Below are 19,774 nucleotides of genomic sequence, written 5' to 3'. Positions count from 1 at the left end.
TTATATGCATACCATATATAAGCAGTGCCTGCAGAGGCCAGGAGAAGGTACTGGCTCTCCAGGAACTGAAGTTACAGATGGATGTGAGCACCTACCATGTAGGTGTGAAGAACTGAACGGGGGGGTGGGGGATGTGGGGTGGGGGGGGGGAAACACTCTAGGAGAACAACCAGTGCTGTCAAACATTGTGTTATCTCTTCAGCCCCAGATTGTGGTTGTTTTAATGTCAATTTGTGGTCATTTGTTACACAGCAATAGATAAAATGCCTATCACATTTGAAAGCTAGATTCAAATTCTCCTGGTCCTGAAGTAAAGAATCACAAAGTCATAGAACTGGTGCTGTAAGGGACTTGTTAATAGATGTGGGTAGGACACATGAAATCATACAAAATAGAATTTAGCTAATGGAGCCCCACCTCCAAAATACCCCAAAGATAGGCAGTATGCTAACTCGCCCTATTAGAGATACGCTAAATTGACCACACTAGGATACAAACAGTCACCAGGACTGACCACCCATTAGGTTCGTCCCCAAAGAACATGACTCTAGCAGACAGCACAGGGTCACGGATACTATTAAGTCCTTGTCAGCCATTAAGTCTCCTGTGCTCTTATCAGGAAAAGAATAATTCTGCCAGGTGTTCCCACTGATGGACAGATTTTCTGGAGATAGTCTTTAAAGGGACCCTCTCTGCCCTCCACATTAGTTTGTTTGTGTTCCATGTGGAACCTGTTATCCAACCGAGGACCACGAATCAGGTTGTAGGTTATCAGAAAGCTTGAGTTAGCTCAGTAGTGTGAGGTTACTACTTTTGCACGGTTTGCATCTGATCTTGCTGTGACTGCTGCACACAGTAACTCTTAAGCGGTGGTATGCTTCTGCCTGAGGTCTTAGAGCAAAGATAGTGTTTCCCTGTGGTTACTGCTGCACAGGGAGCTCTTGTCTCTATGACTGTAAAGGGGGTGTCTTGATAACAGAGTCCTGTGAGATCATATGGTTGGAGAATGCTTTTCTAGCTCACATTTTCAGCTAACACCAATCCCTAGTGGGCAGCATCAGGGGTGATGGGAACATCTCTGGACAATCAGATGCAACGCTGAAAGAGATTGCAACCAACTTCTTGGCTGGATTTGAAGCATAATCACCCCCTCACCCCCTCCCTAGGAGCTACATTAGACATAGCTTTGGTTTTGTCAATTCTTCTAGTAAAAATTAGTCTCAGGGGGTAGAGAGACAGCTCAGCAATTAAGAGCACTGGCTGGCTGCCCTCAAGAGGACCTAGGTTCAAGTCCAGAACCAACATAATGCTCACAATAGTCTGTTACTTCAGTCTGTGGGGATATGACGTCCTTTTCTGGTCTCTGTGGCACTGCACAAATATGATGTACAGGTACACATCAATGCAAAAGCACTCATATACATAAAATAAATAATGACTAATGAAAAATAGGCTTCATTTATAAAGGATTACTCTCATACTCATGATATACAGAAATTGCATATATAAAAGTTTCATCTTATGAAAAACATTAAAATTGAAATGTAATGTTGAAAAAATATTGAAATAAAGGTTGGGGAAATGGCTCAGTGGATAAAGCACTTGTTTCACCAGTGTGAGAGCCTGAATTCGTATCCCCGGAGCCCCCACAAAAGCTGGGTGGGCATGGCAGTCTTCTGAGATCTCAGTGTTCAGGAGGCAGAGGCAGGAATGAGTCCCTGGAGCAAACTGACTAGAGACACTGCCTCAGTAAAGTGAAAAGTGACCAGTGAAGACAGCCAACATCAACGGTGGGCTTCTGCATCCTTGTACACACACATCCATGCATGCACATGTATGTCTCCACACATGCATACACACCAGCCACATAGTACATATAAAAAGAAAATATTCAAGTAGAATAATGCTAAAAAATTGTGAGGAATTCTCAGTGAACACATCATGTGGCCACTCAAGTCAAGTCAAGACCAAAGGACACAGGTGATCTGAAGACAGCCTGTGGCTCCTTCTGGTCACCAACCTCACCCTCCTCTTATGTTGATATTCTCTCTTCTGCCACCCCATAGGGTAGTTTATCCCACTGTCTCCTTACTCTGTATAAAGGAAGTCCTATAGCAGACAATTTTATGTCTGTGTTCTCTTGGAAGAGATAATTGGGTTTGTGGAAGAAGCATATATATATATATGTATATATGTATATATATATATATATATATATATATATATATATAATATTTACTTACTATTTTTGTGATGGTTTGCATATGATTGGCCCAGGGAGTGGCACTATTTGGAGGTGTAGCCTTGTTGGAAGAAGTCTATCACTATGGGCATGGGCTTTAAGACCCTCATCCTAGCTGTCTGGAAGCTAGTCTTCTTCTAGCTGCCTTTGGAACAAGATGTAGAACTCTCAGCTCTTTCTATATCATGCCTGCCTGGATGTTGCCATGCTCCTGCCTTGATGATAATCTGAATCTGTAAGCCAGCCCCAATAAATATTGTTCTTATAAGAGGTGTCTTGGTCATGGTGTCTCTTCACAGCAATAAAACCCTAACTAAGATAATATCTATATTTATGTATCATATTAAATGTTTATCATATTTATATTCTTTTTTTTCCTTCTTTATTCATTGCTGGTGATTGAACTCAGGGCTTTGAACATTCTAGGCAAGCATTCTACCACTGAACAACACACCACTTATTTATCATTGCTGTATAGTATGACTGTATCATGATCTTTTTTAAAAATTCTATTGGTAGGTGTCTTAGGTAGGATTTTCATTGCTATGAAGAGACACCATGACCAAAGCAATTCTTATTAGGGACAGCATTTAATTGGGGCTGGCTTACAGGTTTAGTCCATTATTATCATGGCAAGAAGCACGGCAGCCTGCAGGCAGACCTGGTGCTAGAGAATCTGAAGACCAGGAAGAGGTTCACATCCACACTGGGCAGAACTTGAGCACAGGATCTCAAAGTCCACCTCCATGGTGCTGCCCTTCCTCTAATAAGGCCACACCTACTCCAATAAGGCCACACCTCCTAATAGTAGCACTTCCCATGGGCCAAGCACATTCAAACCACCATAGTAGGCATTTGAGTTGTTTTGAAGGGATCACAAATGCAACTATGAATATTCTTGCTCCTGTCTTTGGTGGTCGTAATGGGTAGTTTTACCAGCAAAACACAATCTGATTCACATGGGAGGAGGTATTGGGACAATGAGGAATTGTCTAGATGGGTTTGACCTGTGAGGAATTTTTTTTTCTTTTTTTTTCTCTCTTCAGACACACCAGAAGAGGGCATTGGATCCGATTACAGATGGTTGTGAGCCACCATGTGGTTGCTGGGACTTGAACTCAGGACCTCTGGAAGAGCAGTCGGTGCTGTTAACTACTGAGCCATCTCTCCAGCCCGTGAGGAATTTTCTTAATTGGGTTAACAGAGGTGGGAAAGGCCCATCTTGAATGTGGGACATATGCCCATGTCAAATGTGGGCAGCATTATTTCACGGTAGCTCCTGGACTAAATGGAAAGGAGTCCACAGAGCACTCAGCATGCATGCTTGCACTCTGACTCTGCTCTTGACTGTGGATGTAACTAGCTGTTCATGATCCTGCCATCTGGACTTCGGCACCATTGTGGGCTATCACCTGGTACTATGAGTTAAATAAATTCCTGTCTCCCCAAAGTTGCCTTTTTTTTGTTTTGTTTTGTTTTGGTCAGGGAATTTTCATACCAACAGAAAAGAAACTAGAACTAAAAGCCTATGCTGCTTTTAGCCTTCAAGAGTGGGAATAATCTAAAAAGTACCCCTGTAGGGGTGACTGGGAATCCTATGATCATCTCACTATATGACCTGTATCATAATTTCCCTGGAGTCAGCTGGTCTGAATGTACTGAAAACATGGTTCCTGACATATGTCATATATGGAGACACTTGGTGCAACTGCAGCCTAGAATTTCCCAAACTTTAGACTCACAGAAGCTGTCTTTGTAATTTTCACCATATCTTCAAACCACACAGTTCCTTACTTACTTATTATTTTTCTTCAGATTGCCCAGCATATTGTCATTTAATTATCTGCTTTAAGGCCAGCAAAATAGCTCAGCAGGTAAGAGTGTTTGGCACCAAGCCTGAAGACCTGAGTTTGATCTTAGAGACACATCTCTTCACCCTACAACAGGGAGTTCGTGACAGAACAAAGTACAGATCTCACTGTAAGGGTCCATGATTCACCAAAGAATGATACTCCAGACTCAAATAGTATGCAAACACAAAGAGTGTTTACTCTGCAAGAAGTCCAACATGCCGGGGGCTCCCATTCCCAAGATAGAGAGAGAGAGAGTGACAACCAACTGAGCTGGCAGGCCTGATTTAAAGCACATTAGGGGATTCCAAGGTAGGTGAAACTGAAGTCTGGAAACTGTTGCTGGGGAAGTCTGGAAACTCCTGCTGACCCATTGCCTTTGCCTCAGGCCAGGTGGCAGACAGCCTCTGATGGCAAGGCAGTTTCTGACTAACTGCCTGAAGCCTGGGTTTTGCTGCTTCTTCTTCTTCTTCTTCTTCTTCTTCTTCTTCTTCTTCTTCTTCTTCTTCTTCTTCTTCTTCTTCTTCTTCTTCTTCTTCTTCTTCTTCTTCCTTCTTCTTCTCCTTCTTCTCCTTCTCCTTCTCCTTCTCCTTCTCCTCCTCCTCCTCCTCCTCCTCCTCCTCCTCCTCCTCCTCCTCCTCCTTCTCCTCCTTCTCCTCTTCCTTTTTTTAATAACTGATTTTCATGGGCTTGCCTAGACTTAGGCCTAGTCTCCTAAACTGCCAATTTGAAGCCTGTCATGGAGTCGGCCTAGCTTTCTCACCACCAAAGTCCAACTTTGGTGAACCACTGAGTTTTACTGGGGCTACTTATAGGAGTACAGGTGAGGGGTTACTGACTGGAGCAGAAATGACTCAAAGACAGGTGCTCACCAAACCCCTTTGTACCACCCTTTTCTTCCTTCCTTCCTTCCTTCCTTCCTTCCTTCCTTCCTTCCTTCTTTCCTTCCTTCTCAATTCCCTTGCCCTGAGTGTGTGTGTTTGTTTGTATGTGTGTGTGCGTGTGTGCGTGTGTGTGTGTGTGTGTATGTGTGTGTGTGTACCAGTTAGACTAGACTAGCTTGCCAAGGAGCCCCAGGGAGCCTCCAAATCTACATCTACAACTTAGCAGTTCTGGGGTCACAAGTGTGCATCACCACGTCAGGTATTTTCTTCTGGTTTCTGCAGCTCGAAGGCAAGTCTTTGTGCTTTTGAGGCAAGCACCTCACTGATGGAGTTGTCTTCCCTGGTCCCTGAGCTTGGACTAGCTACATCAGAGGGAAGCTTGCTGCGCAAGGGCTTGGTAATCTAGTCACTAATGGTATTATCATCCCCCACATCCAAGGTCCCAGAGGTGCTCAAAGCTAGGGCTGCTTTGGTGCAGGAGCTGGACACCTTTGTGAGTTCTTGCTTCCCTAGGCTCTAGGGCAGATAGTCCCAAGGGCTATTTCTGTAAGACATCAGCCGTGCCATTTTTTACCACAATAACTGTCTCCAAGTCACTGACCAAGCATCCCTGGGAACTGAGTCCCTCGGGTATAAGAGGAAGATAATACTCCAATGAGGCTCATGAAGAATGTCATCAAACTGAGACAATGTATTCAAAAGTCTTCAATGTACCCCAAAGCGTGGTTCACATGTATTAGTCTTTATTCCAGAGCCCAAAACCCCCACCCCAGTTTTGGGGGCCTTGTTAAACGAGTAGGTGTTGGTAGCCAGTAATGAACCTTTGCTTCCTTTTCCAGAAAGTTATTTGCACTAGAAATCAGACCTTTAGTCATAGATAAGAATAGAGGACAAGGAACCATGAGATGACCCAGCAATTCTTGCTACCTTTCAAAGGACCTGGGTTCAGTTCCTAGCATCCACATACAGCAGCTTGCAACCTCCTGGGGGCGGGGTTAATTTTGGGGGATCTGTTGCCTCCTTCTGGCCGCTGTAGGCACCAGCATGCACAAGGTGCACTTACATACATTTAGGCACATACACATACACAGAAAATAAAAATAAGTAAATATTTTTTAAAGTGAATAATATGTGAACTGGATTTGGTAGCTTCTGCTTGTAATCTAGTACATAAGAGGCTGAGACAGAATTGCCATGAGTTTGAGGCCAGCCTGTGCTACAGTGCCGACATTATAAAGAAATGAGTTTTAAATTCACAGGCTGACTGTAGGGATGGCAACTCCTGAGCTTGCTTCAATTTCCTTCCCAGGATGCTTTGTTGTTGCTGCAGTCTCTATCCCTAAAGTGATGGGTTTGGTTACCAATCAGAAACATGAGCTTGCTCAGTCTCCTTCCCAGGATGCTTTGCTGGTGCTGCCATCTCTATTCTTAAAGGGAAAGGCTGTGTTATCAATCAGAAACATTCTGTGCAGAAGGCTAAGGGTTTCCGAAGATAAATCACTGATGGGGAGCCATCCCTGGGTGTTGGGAGTTTCCTCAAGGCTTTCTTAAGCAGTAAGAGAGAAAGAAATCTTTACCCAGGGTAAGGGAAAGATTTGCCAAAGCGTTCCGTGACATCTGGAGCCCCCGTGTCTGGGGGTTTGTTTCTGTTCACCCGGGTTGCAGCTGTTCTCTCTCGTCTTTGATCGTCACTCCTGTGTCCCATCCAAGTTCTTACCTCCTAGCCAAAGCACTTGATTCCTGTTTCCTAGCCTCCCGTTGCCGCCTCATCCTGTCAAGACAGATGCCAAATAAGCAGTGTATTGGAAAGAGTTTCTCAATTAGCTTTGGTGCAGCCCAGCATCCCCGCTCTAAGTGTCTGGCTCATAAATTAATTTGTCCTTAAATCGAACTCAATTCCACACATCACTCCTCTATCCTCAAAGTCTCACCAGGCTCACGATTAGCTCCCGAATTAATTCCCATCAGCTGAGCTCAGCCTTAGAAGTCTTCCTCCATCTGGTTCCTCAGGGTAACAGCCAGCAGATCCAGACCAGACTCAATAATCGTGCTGGCAGATGCAGCCTCTGGCAACAGTGTTACTTAGTAGTGAGACTGGGACTTGGGTATGAGGCCTGGTTCCTTTATCAGGTGCTTATTGGCCTCACATGGGTATCAGGTGCTTGCCACCCTCATGTCCTGCTCTCAGGCTCTTCTGCATCATCTCTGGTCCGATGCTCTGCCCATGGTTCACCTACAGGCATCATACCTCGGGTGTCTGCACAGTTGTCACCCTATCCCTTCTATCTTCTTCTTTTTTTTTTTTAATTTTACTTATTTTATCCCCCTTCCCGGTTTCACCTTTATAACTCCCCTATCCCCTCCCCCTCCTTCCTGCCTCTATGAGGGTGCTCCCCCATAACCCACTCACTCCTGCCTCAGTGCCCTAGCATTCCCCTACACTGGGGCATCAGGCCTCCACAGGACCAAGGCACTCCCCTCCCAGTGATGCCCGATAAGGCAATCCTCTGCTAAATATCCAGCTGGAGCCATGGATTTCCCCCCACCCCACCCCCAACCCTCTATGTGCACTCTTTGGTTGGTTGTTTAGTCCCTGGGATCTTTGGGGGGGAGGTCTGGTTGGTTGATATTGTTTTTCTTCCAATGGGATTGCAGTCACTTTCAGCTCCTTCAGTCCTTGCCCTAACTCCTCCATTGGGGACACCATGTCAGTCCAATGTTTGGCTGTGAGCATCCATGTCTGTATTGGTCAGGCTCTGGCAGAGCCTCTCAGGGGACAGCCATACCAGACTCCTGTTGTAAGACCCCCGAAGCTGGGCCTCTGCTCAAGTCCTGGGATGAGCTGGCCAGCACCCCAATGACTCGAGAGAAAACCACACCTGATGCAAACTGCAAGAGGTTTTATTATCAGTTAGCTGAGGAACTCCTCCCAGTATGCAGGGCAGGGGAGTTCGACCCCAGCGGTAACAGTAGGGGGCTTTTAAAGGAAAAGTGAGGAATTGGGAGGAGTTGGGAGGAGAGCTGGCTACAGCTCCTTTCTGGCAAGGGGAGGGGTGAGCTGTAGCTCCTCTTCAGTGTCTATCTCCGTGTCCTTGTAGGTCTTCCTACAATTATCGCATCTCTGGCTGTACAGCACAAAAACAAAAAAGCTTTTTGCTGGCTATAGAGAACAAAGAGCCTCTTTCTGGCTGTATTTTTAAAAATCAGGGAAAACAAGCTTAGGGAACATCCAGGGGCTTTACCTTCCAGGGAGAAACACTCTAAGTCGGGGGCCCCTACTGTCACCAAGTGCTTCTTGGCATCAGCAGTAGTGTCTGGGTTTGGTGTCTACAGATGGGATGGATCCCTAGATGGGGAAGTCTCTGAATGGCCTTTCCTTCAGTCTCTGTTCTACTCCTTGTCCCTGCATTTCCTTTAGACAGGAGCAATTCTGGATTGATATTTTTGAGGTGGATGGGTGGCCCCATTCCTCAACCGGGGGCCATGCCTCTCCACTGGATATGGTCTCTACATGTTCTCTCTCCCCTTTGTTGGGCATTTCAACTAATGTCCTCCCTGTTGGGTCCTGGGAACCTCTTGGGTACCTGGCATATGGAACTTTCTAGTGGCCACCCCCAGTTCCCCTTCCCCTCTGCTACACACCTCCTTTCAAATTCCTGGCCCTCTGTACTTCTCCCCCATCTCCTCCCATATCTGAACCAGTCATTTTTTTAAAGCTAAAAACAAAATAAGAATCAGGTATAAAATTGTAAGCTTTTAAAGTTAGGATAGATGGTAGTCTGCTTTATCTAAATTGACAGATATGATGGACTAGGTGTTAAGTGTATATCATACTTTATAATTTACATAGTTGTAATGGTTATGCTCAATTTATTTCTGAAAGAAAAGAGCCTTCTAATTGGACAGAAGGGAGAAATGTTGTGGGTTGCCCGGTGATGTTTGTATTCTGATGTTAATTCTGCTTCCTCAGGAGGGTCTGCCCCGTTGAGGAGTGGATCATGTACTCATGTGATTTCATGTGACCCTTCTCCCCATTTTAACTGGTCAAACAAAGGCTAGAGTCTGCGATTGGGCAGTGGAAGGGACTGGAGGTTCAAGAGAGTTGGGGAAGAGTAGAGAACAAGAGAGGAGAAGGACTGAGGAAAAAGAGGTGGAAGGAAGATGGAGCAGAACCACAAGGCCTGAGGAAGCCACAAGTAGCAAGGGATCTCATAGCTGGGGAATAGATTAGTGTAGTGGTAGATCTGTCAATCTAGGTTGTAGCTTATAAATATTATAACTGAGTTGTGTGGTTTTGCATGGGTTTATTGGAGTTGGAGATTTACTACAACATATGTGTGTGATGTGTATGCATGTATGTGTGTGTGTGTTTGCATGTGTATGGGCACAGGTGCCTGGCATAGTGTGGTCATTGAGATAGAACTGGTTTCTTAACTGAACCTGGAGCTCTCCAAAACAGACTTGCTGCCCAGCTTGCTCTGGGGGATCTGTGTCTAGCTTCAGAGTGCTGGAATTACAGGCAGGCTGGGCTGCCAAGTCCACCCAGCATTTATGTGGGTGCTAAGGCTCTCATGTGTATATGGCAAGTGGTATATACAGTGGACCATCTCTCCAGCCCCTGCACTGCATATTCACGTTCCTCTTCCAAATGCCCAAGTCATTTGCAGATGTCATTCTCAATCAGGATGCAGTCTGACCCTATCTTAGAGGAAGTCCCCTGCAACAGCATCTCTAGGTTTCTGCTCAGTCTCCCCAGAGAGAGAGAGAGACGGTCTTCTAAGCTCCTGCTTGGAAAGCAAGGATCGGGCTTCCAGCACGTTGCCACCCCCAGCACTGAAAGGGCTAGAAGTTGCTGAGTATAGTAATCAATATTTCTCTTCGATCTCTCTCTGCAACTTAGATTCCATTGTCTTCCGGTCCAAGCCCACACTCGAAGAGTAGAGTTCTGACTTCTGTTGAATTGAGACAAGGCAGTATCCAAGGGAAGGAAATGCACCAGAGAGCACAAGTCCAGCTGGTCCTCCATGGATGGCCCACCAAGTGTTCAAAGTAACCTCTACACACTTAACCTCTCATCTAGACCTCTTCCCAGTCGTCTCCACGTTAACTACCCATCTGTTGCCTGCCACGTTCCAAAGTCCTTGGGGCTCTCTCTTCTATCTCTCTGTGTTTGTGCACGTAGGCATGCATGTGGTAACCAAAGAACAAATTCCAATGTTGATCCTCAGGCACCACCAGTCTCGTTGGTTGGTTTTATTGTTTTGTTTCTTGTTTGGAAGCTGGAGTTTTTGTTGTGTCTTTCACTGGCCTGGAAGTCACCAAGCAGGCTAGCTGGCTGACCAGCAAGCTTCAGGGATCCTTCTGTTTCTCTACCTTGCCAGAGCTGAGACTATGAGTAGGTGGTACCACACCTGTCTTGCACACATGTCTTGCGTGCATTGTGGGGATTAAACTCAGGTCCTCATACTTGAAAGGCGAATACTTTACTGACTGACCATCTGGTCAGCCCCTCTTCTACCTCTGAAGAGCCTGTGGCTTGGGGTTTGGCTTGTGTTCTTTGCTCAGTCATGTGTCTCCTCCTTTGCTTTCTTTCTTGGTTCCAGAATGCTACTGCTATCATTGTCTTCTCTCGTAAGATCTTCCCACAAAGCATCTCTTTAAGACCTTGTACATGGGGGAGTGAGTGGAGGTTTAAAGGCAGGGTTGCCATCCATTTGTGCTGCCTCAGCTTACTCTCATGCCTGTCTTTTGCCCGAGGCCATGCCGAGAGCTTGGTCGGTCTTATGTGGAATGACACGTCAGTGAGTTTTGATGAAAGCTCAGCCTCACCCAAACTGGTTCTTGCAGCAAGAAATATTTAGTGACAGAGATCAGGACAAATGGACAGCCTAAACATTGGGAATCTGGGTAGCCTAGTGTAGGCTCTCTAACTTCTATATCTTAACCACTAGCATCCTAACCATCAGCATCCTGAGATTCATTCCATCAGCATCCTAACCATTAGCATCCTAACCATTAGCATCCTTTTGCTGTTTATATGTGGCATCAATCCTGCCATTTTTGATGCTAAGGATGAGTTGGTTTTAAGCCATTTTTGTTCACCATGGTAATTAGGCTCTGCTATGATCCACTTATGTCTCTCCCTTGGATTCTCATGTGCAGTGTTTGCCTCAACCCCTCATACTCATGGGTCTGAAGAATGGTAAATACGTAGAGGAGGAGGAGGACGAGGAGGAAGGGTATGGTGATTAATCTTCACTATCAATGTGACTGGTTTAGAATGCTGAGGAGACACACCTTTGGGTGTGGGGAACATGAAGGTTAGGAATCAACATTGAGTAAAGCTGGAGAAGAGGGGAAATGAGCTGAGCATGGCCCTCCTGGCTCTCTGCTTCCAGACTGGACCCAACATGATCATCTGTATCAGGCTACCTTGCCTTTCCCACCATGCCAGACTGGACCCTCTCAACATATCAGCTAAGATGAACTCCTCCTTTCTTAATGTTGGTTTTTGTCATAGCAATGAGTAAAGTAGCTGGTATAGTTGAGAAGGTTATGAGGGAGGCCATGGCCTTCCTTGGTGGCCAACTTTTCTCCTCTAATCTCCCACAGAAAGGAGCCCAGCCAAAAGAAAACTCAGCACAAGTGAAGCGAGCTACCCCTTCCTTTCCCTCCTCCCCTGCTGCCTCGTCCTATCCAGAAAAAGGGAGCTGACATCAGCACACATTTCGGAAGGACATCCCACGGAAACAGAGGTCCTTTACTCCATGGCAACGCATTAGAGCATCTTTATAAATACACACTTTACTATGTTACTAGAATGTTGACGGACAGTGCGTTTCACTGTGCCAGTGAAGAACATCTGCTAAAAATAAAGTCTGTGAAGATCGTTTTGCCTCGTACAATTCTGAGAAAGAGTTTCCACTAACAGAGTCCAGCCCCATTCCTTCCAAAAACTGACTCTGGTTGTCCTTTGTGGACCACAAGGATATAACCACATGGGTAGGACCAAAGGCAAAACAACAGAGTTTGTGGGGGTGAGTATTCCTCCTCCCACACTGAATTATGCTGTGGTGAATGTCAGCAAATGAGGTGGAATGTCAGCATCTGAAGACAAACTGATGCTGACATCAGCCCCTCTGTGCCCATAAATACAGGAGTGTTCTGCTACTTGCTATTAATCAGTAGGATGCTGGCCAGGGTCTTGACGACCTTTGTCATTAGAATGGAAGACTGAATGGTCTGTAACTTCTTACTTTTTGCTGTTCTGTGTTAAAATACTCCCAACGAGATCACACTAAGGGAGGAAGGGTTTATTTTGAGTCACATGTTACAGTCTGCATTAGTGGGGGAGTTTGGGCAGCAGCTGGTCACTTTGCAGATCAAAGGAAGCAGAGGGAGGGTAAAGATCAATCTATCCCTTTCACACAGCCCAGGATCTCAGCCTAGAGACTGGTCCCACAGTGGGTCAGTCTTCTTATCTCAATTAACGAGATCAAGATAATCTTCCAAAGGCATTCCCAGGTGCTTATCTCCTAGGTAATTCTAGGTCTCTGGCAAGTTGACAGTTGAGATTGAACAGCATGCATAGGGTCTATGAGTTAGAAAGGCCTGGTGATCAATAGGACTCTACAGTTGGCTGAATGGTGTGCTCTTGCTGGCCTCAAACTCACTATATATTTAAGGTTGCCCTTGAACTTCTGATCTTCCTGCCTTCACCTCCTGAGAGCTGAGATTCCAACCATGCACCATCAGGATTGGTTCATATGGCTGGGGGGGGGTGTATGTGTGTGTGTAGAATCCTGGGTTTTTTCCTGCATGTCAGGCAAGCACTGTATAAACTGACCTACATTCCCAGCCCTGGATTCATTTTTCAACACCCTGTAGTTTTACCTTGCACTTGGCTCCATGAATTTCTCTAGGTAGCCATACTGATCCAGGGATGGGGCAAGCCAGAATGGTAGGAGGACTCTCTGAGGGATCGAGCAGCGAGGGTTGAACAACCACCATAAAGCATTCTAATCTCCAAATGACTGGCAGCAACTAGAATATGCCATCTAGATCTCTGTCCTACGTGTGGGTGGCTTGATGTGAGGGTCCAAGAAAGAGCCCAACATTGACTGAGACAATCCTTTGGAGAAAGGACTCCTGGGCTTGGAGAGCGAGGGTCAGGGGGATGATCTGAGCCGTGTTGGTTGTGATACTTGGATACCTCCGTCTCTGCCTGTGCCCCACTTCATTAGTCTAGATTTTGAAGAGGAGGAAACAGAGACATGCTTTCTCTGTGGCAGGCGTGAAGCACAGCATCCCTTCTATTAGGACCAGAGGGAAAATTGGGTAGGTTCTACACATTCTAACACATACGCCTTCGTTTATAGACAGTCTGACTGTCTTCATTACTCTGAACTATGATTTTACTTCCCATAAGAAATAGTCCAGGCTGGCCCACTGGGTAAAAGCACTTACCCGCATGGTGAAGGAAAGAGCTGACCCTGAAGATTGTCCTCTGACCTCCACATGTGCACTGTGGTATACATGTGCCCTTCCCAAATAAAAAAATGTAATAAAAAAAAGATATAACCCCCTAGACCTGGCATCGTGGGTGCAGTATGTGCATGTTCTGACTGTCCCTTTTTCATCTGCTCCCTATGTCAGAGCTGTCATGAGTGCTTGGCCATGTTACTCCTAGCAGACTCTCAATGCAGCCCCCTAAGCATTCTGAGCAGTGACTAAAATTACAGCATGTCAAGACCATGGATACAGACTGAAGCCAAGGGAACGGCAGTCCTTTTTCTGGCCCAGTCTATGGGATGTTGTATACATAAAAAAAGAATTTGTTTTTCGTCTTAGACTCCTGGGGCATAACTTCTAAACCCTTGGAATTCCCTAAGTGGTAGGGATGTCTATAGTAGTCATGGTGGGCCGTGGGTCACTCCCAAGTTTATACGAACAAGGTGACTGTCGGTGACTGTTGTGTATGGGCTGGATAATGATCTAAATAACCGTATTTTCAGTTTTGCGTGGATGAGTTTATTAACCATAAAGAAAGCCAAAGTAAAAGAACAAATAGAAGAGATAAGAAGAGAGAGAGAGAGAGAGAGAGAGAGAGAGAGAGAGAGAGAGGAGATAGATAATAAATACCAAATTAGATGCTCAAAACATCCAGCAACAAACCAACTAGGGCACTCTCGTTAGACAATCTGGGGTGTGTGGTAGAGTAGCAGTCAGATCAGAATATCCTCTTAGGTGAGGCTTCCTAGCAAAAACACAACAACAGCTCCCCCATCCCCTGCTGACCCACAGCATGACATGCTGTGGTCCCTCAGTCTCCCCAGGTTGCCTCCCCAGGCATGGCACAGGGCCCCCCACTCTATGGCAACAGCAAGACACAGCATGCTCGACTTCATGCTCGGCGCCAAAGCTGATGGTGAGACCATTCTGCAAGGCCTTCAGTCCACTTTTCAGGAGCAGGGGATGACAGAGTCAGTGCACACTTGGCAGGACCATGGATATTTAGCAACGTACACAAACAAGAATGGCAGCTTTGCCAATTTGAGAATTTGTCCACATGGATTGGTGTTGCTGGACCTTCAGAGTTACAACAGTGATGTGCAAGGCAAACAAGAAACTGACAGCCTTTTAAACAAAATAGAAGAAAAAAATTAAAGAATTGAGTCAAGACAGTACTGGGCAGGTGAAGCAATTACCACCCATAGTTTGAGGAGGGGCCATTGGCAGATACTGGCTTACTGCTGATGGGCGCCTGGTTGAGTATGACATAGATGAAGTGGTGTATGATGAAGATTCACCCTATCAGAACATTAAAATTCTACACTCAAAGCAGTTTGGGAATATTCGCGTTCTCAGCGGGGATGTTAATTTGGCAGAGAGTGACTTGGCATATACCCGGGCCATCATGGGCAATGGTAAAGAAGACTACACTGGCAAAGATATATGGATTTTGGGAGGTGGGATGGAGGCATATTATGTGAAATTGTCAAACTGAAACCAAAGAGGGTCACTATGGTAGAGATTGACCAAATGGTCACTGATGGGTGTAAGAAATACATGCAGAGAACATATGGAGATGTCTTAGGCAATCTTAAAGGAGACTGCTATCAGGGTCTTATAGAAGACTGCAACCCAGTACTGAAGAGGTACGCCAAAGAAGGGAGAGAGTTTGATTATGTGATTAGTGATTTGACAGATAGCTGTCCCTATCTTTGCATCTCCAGAAGATTCCACACGGGACTTCCTCAGACTGATTCTCCACCTGTCAATGAAGGTTCTGAAACAGAATGGAAAATACTTCACACAGGGGAACTGTGTCAACTTGACTGAAGCCCTGTCGCTCTATGACGAACAGCTGGGGCACCTGTATCATCCTGTAGAATTCTTAAGAGAGATTGTCTGTGTCCCTTCATACTTGGAATTGAGGGTATTTTACACTGTTTGGAAGAAAGGTCAGCCTTAAAGATGAGCATCCCCTGAATGTGTGTTGCAAGCCTCCTTCCTGACCTCCACATGCCGTATATGCCATCAAATGAGCCAGGCAACTGCTCATGAATTCCTTCAAGTGTTTTTTAATTATTATTTTTAATTTTAAAAAGCCAATGGGGAAAATGTATATTTTGATGAGTTAGGATGTTAATTTTTTAAAGTCAGCTGAAGGACAATTAGACAGCCCAGCAAAGACTGTGGAATGTACTGACCCCCTAAAATGTGATTTTAGTATCCTTTTTTCCTCTGTGTGGGGTTGGGTTTTCATTTTGGTTTCAGTAGACCTTTAATTTGGACATGTGGAGGAATGAACATCATTGTTTTGTTCTGGAGAGACGGTCCTGATAGTGTTTCTCCCCTCTCACCCCCAAATTGACTTAGATATTAAACTTTGGTGTTTTTAAAGGTTTAAAAAGAGTGATTACCAGTGCTTCCATTAAAATGACAAAGGAAAAAAAACACAACAACAGAAATGTAACATCATTAAAGGGCGTGACCTTTTAATATAGTTCTTCATGTTGTGGTGACCCACTCCCAACTATAAAATTATTTTTATTGCTACTTCATAACTGTAGTCCTGCTACTGTTGTGAATCGTAATGTAAATGTCTGATATGCAGGATATATGATCCCCATGAGAGAGTCATGACCCACAGGTTGAGAACCACTGCTCTAAAGGCCTCTTCTTGTGACTCACTCTTACAAGTTCTTTACAGTAAAACTGTAACCATGGGAAGAGTGTTTGTGGCTCTTCCACAGGACTTTAGTTCAGTTCCCAGTACGCACATCAGGTTCCTGACAACCACCTATAGTTCCAACCCCAGAGAAATCCAAAACCTTCTTTTGGCCTCTCTGGGAAGCCACACAAACATGGCATACAGTCATAGGAACACCAAATGACACACAAATAAAAACAAACCATTTTAAACCCCATTGAAATCACATCTATAATGTGTGGTGGCTGCTTTGTTTTGTTTGTCCTGAGAGTATCAAAAGAAAATTATCAAAGAAAAGGGGGTAAGGAGAAACCCTGATTTTTTTTTAGGCAGATGAGTAGCAGTTTGGGAACCCCTAAGATTATAAACTCACATTAGAAGCAATGGTAGTCTTTGGGGGGGCTGTGTCCTCAACCTGCGAACCTGCTTTTGCTAGGAATAGCTGGTGTCAGGATTGCAGCTCAGCTCAGCTGATGTAAAAGCCAGAGGAAGCCACCTACCCCCTTCTTCCCCCCCCCCAGCCCCCCGGCTCTCAGAGTTTGTAATGTCCTGGCACGGAGGGTGTCTCTGAGGACAGTGAACCTTGGATGACCTCACCTGCCTTTCCAGTGAGGACATCCTTCCTCCACGATAACCTCAAAGAAGCAAGGCTTTGGGAAAGTTGTGAGCTGTATTTTTCCCCAGTGGCTAATAGGTATAAAGGTCACATTCATAGCCTTACTACGAAACTCTTTCCTGTACTGGCTCCTGCAGTAGTTTCTATGACCCAAGCTTCAGAAAGGGCCTCATGTGTCATAAACAAGCATAGCATAGGGTGCTGTGTGACCTGTTGGATGCTACTGCTTTCTTTGCATAACACTGGACAGACCGGGCCTGCCACTAGCTATGGTTTCACAGATCTGGCTTGCCTCTAGCTATGGTTGGACAAACCTGGCTTGTCTCTAGCATGGACAGAGCTGGCTTGCCCCTTGCTATGGTTGGACAGTTTGCTCATTCAAAACACTCACAATGAAACTTAATTACTGCAAGAGCATTAATAGATGGGTCCTTTGTGGTGACACATGATTATGATCGCAGCAGCTCCAGGCCAGCCTCAGTTGCACAGTGTGGTCTAAGGAATGGGGAGGTAGTTTAAGAGGTGTCAGAGAATGGGATTAACATTACCACCTGAATGGATCTGAACCCTCTAACTCTTCATTTATCTTTCCCTCCACCTCCTCTTCTCTCTTTCTCCTTTTCCCTTCCTTCTCTAGCATTTCTGATTTCTATCCACCATCCACCGTGTTATGATGTAGCAAGAGGCCCTCACTAGTTGCTAGTACCTTAGTTCTAAACTTCCCCACTTCCTGAACTAGAAGTCAATAATATTTATTTATTTATTTATTTAAAATCTTTCCATTATTTGGAAATTACTTGGGCTGTGGCCTTCTATCACAGTACCATGAGAGTCACAATAGACTTGTGACTCTCAACAAATTCTCCCTCTCTCCTCTGCCTCAGTCAGTGCCCTACAATGCTGAATTTCATGACCTGCCTCATCCAGGCTTTTCTCTGGCTTTTTAATCAGGTTGAAGTCACCCTCAGCCCCTCAGGTTCAGAGGAGGTGAAAGCTTCCTGCAGGTGCTAGCCTGTGATGCACCACAACACCTTTATGAAGTGCAAACTTAAGGGTTCTTTGGAAAGTCAGTTATGTTGGATGGTGTTTTGCTGGGACACACATGTGAAGAAATGTTTTTGCTGAAGTAGATAGAGGTGAAAGGATGTTCTGCTAAAGCAAGCACATGAAAGGACACGTGATGAAGGATTCTTCACTAATGGCACACATGTATTGGTCCGCCTTACATTGTGTAGTTGAGCTCCATTTGTTGGGACTCCATATAGAGAAACGCACCAAAAATCTTCTGGTGGTTTGCTGTGGCTTCTTATCACTTCAGCAGACTGGGACTGATTGTCATAGTTATGTCATGACAACTTGACACAAGCTGGAGTCATCACAGAGAAGAAATGCTTCTGTGAGGTCCAGCTATAGGATATTTTCTCAATTAGTGACCAATTGGCGGGGGGCTGCCATTCCTGGGCTGGTTGGTGGTCTTGAGTGTCTAAGAAAGCAGGCTGAACAAGCCAGGGGAAGCAAGCATCCCTCCATGGCCTCTGTATCAGTTCCTGCTTCCAGGTTCCTGTCCTGCTTCAGCTTCTGTCCTGACATCTTTTGGTGATAACTAGCAATGTAGAAGTTAAGCTGAATAAACCCTTCTCTCCCCCAACTTGCTTTTCAGTCACGATGTTTCATTGCAGCAATAAAACCCGGACTAAGACACATGCCCATGCATCCGATGAAGGCTTGGTCCCCAGCTTATAGAGAAATTTTGGGAGGTAGGACTTAGCTGGAGGAGGTCAGTCTCAAAGGGAGCCTCCAAACCACAGCCCATCCTCTGTCTCTGCCCGTTTCTCTCGATGTTCACTGGCAGTGAAGGCAAGCAGCTCTGCTCCACCATGCCATTCTATTGTGATGCCCCATCCTACCATGGGCCTAGAAATTCCAGAGCAAGCCACCATGAATAGAACTTCTGAAGCCCTGAGACAGAATAAATCTTTCCTCTGTCACACTGTTTCTCTCAGGAATCTGTCACAGTGATTAACACTCTAGTCTTCCTTACCAGTTCCTCAGATGCTCAGTTGATATCAGCTGCTTCTGACCTGAACTATTCAAGCACTCTTGGTCTGATACATATTCCCAGGCTACCCCAGCACCCCCCATGCATCACCAGGGACCCCCATCCTGTCCTGCTGAAGCACAGCTGACCTGGCTTGGGAGCTACACACACCTATGGCTAAGATGGCCTCCTCCTGTTTGTTTGCAGTCTGGGAGAACATTGACTGCCACCGTTCCATTCGCCTTACGTGCATAAGGCCTGAAGCAGTGGTACCCAGAGTGCAGGAGCAAGGCTGCAGAGCTCTGGTACAGGGCACTACCCTTGAATGTGGCTGCTAAGTCTGCCATTAAAAAACTATGAGCTCATTTAGTCAGTTCTGGGCCCATGGTGGGACAGAACGCCATGATAGAATGGCATGGTAGCACAGGCACTGTCACTCTTGCTCAGACTTCAGACTTCATTACCTCACCTGTCCCATGAGAATTAGACTCCTTCCAAGAACATTCAACAAACGGGTGAGTTGATAAAGAAAATGTGGGATATATGCACAGTGGACTTCTAGTCAGTCTTAATGAAGATCAAAATTAGACCATTTTCAGAGAGATGGATAGATTTGGAGATTATCATGTTAAATGAAGTAAGCCAGACTTCAAAAGATAAATACCACATTTTCTCTCTTGCATGGAATAGAGATTTTTAACGTGTCTGTGTATATATTTCCCTTTCTAAATTCATATACACACATGGTATGAAGGTAGAATGGGGGAATATATTGGAAAGGAATGTAACTTGGTGTTGGGGGAGAAGCCTAGGGGTCATGTGACAAAATTTTCCAGAAAGATGCAATATACGCATTTATCCATTCACCCCAGATAAGAAACACATGACATACTAAAGTGCAGATCTCGCCAAAGTCCAACCTGGAGAAT

General features: G+C 45.3%; 1 pseudogene; it reads left to right on the top strand.

The window, feature by feature from the left end:
• Gm8952 (predicted gene 8952) lies at window positions 14,264-15,647 on the top strand (annotated as a pseudogene).
• The last annotated feature ends 4,127 nt before the right edge of the window (window positions 15,648-19,774 follow it).

This window comes from Mus musculus, chromosome 6 (genome assembly GCF_000001635.26).
Source record: "Mus musculus strain C57BL/6J chromosome 6, GRCm38.p6 C57BL/6J".
In the NCBI taxonomy this organism is placed as follows: Eukaryota; Metazoa; Chordata; class Mammalia; order Rodentia; family Muridae; genus Mus; species Mus musculus.
Note: the sequence above shows the minus strand (reverse complement) of the source record. Positions and strands in the feature narration are given on the sequence as shown.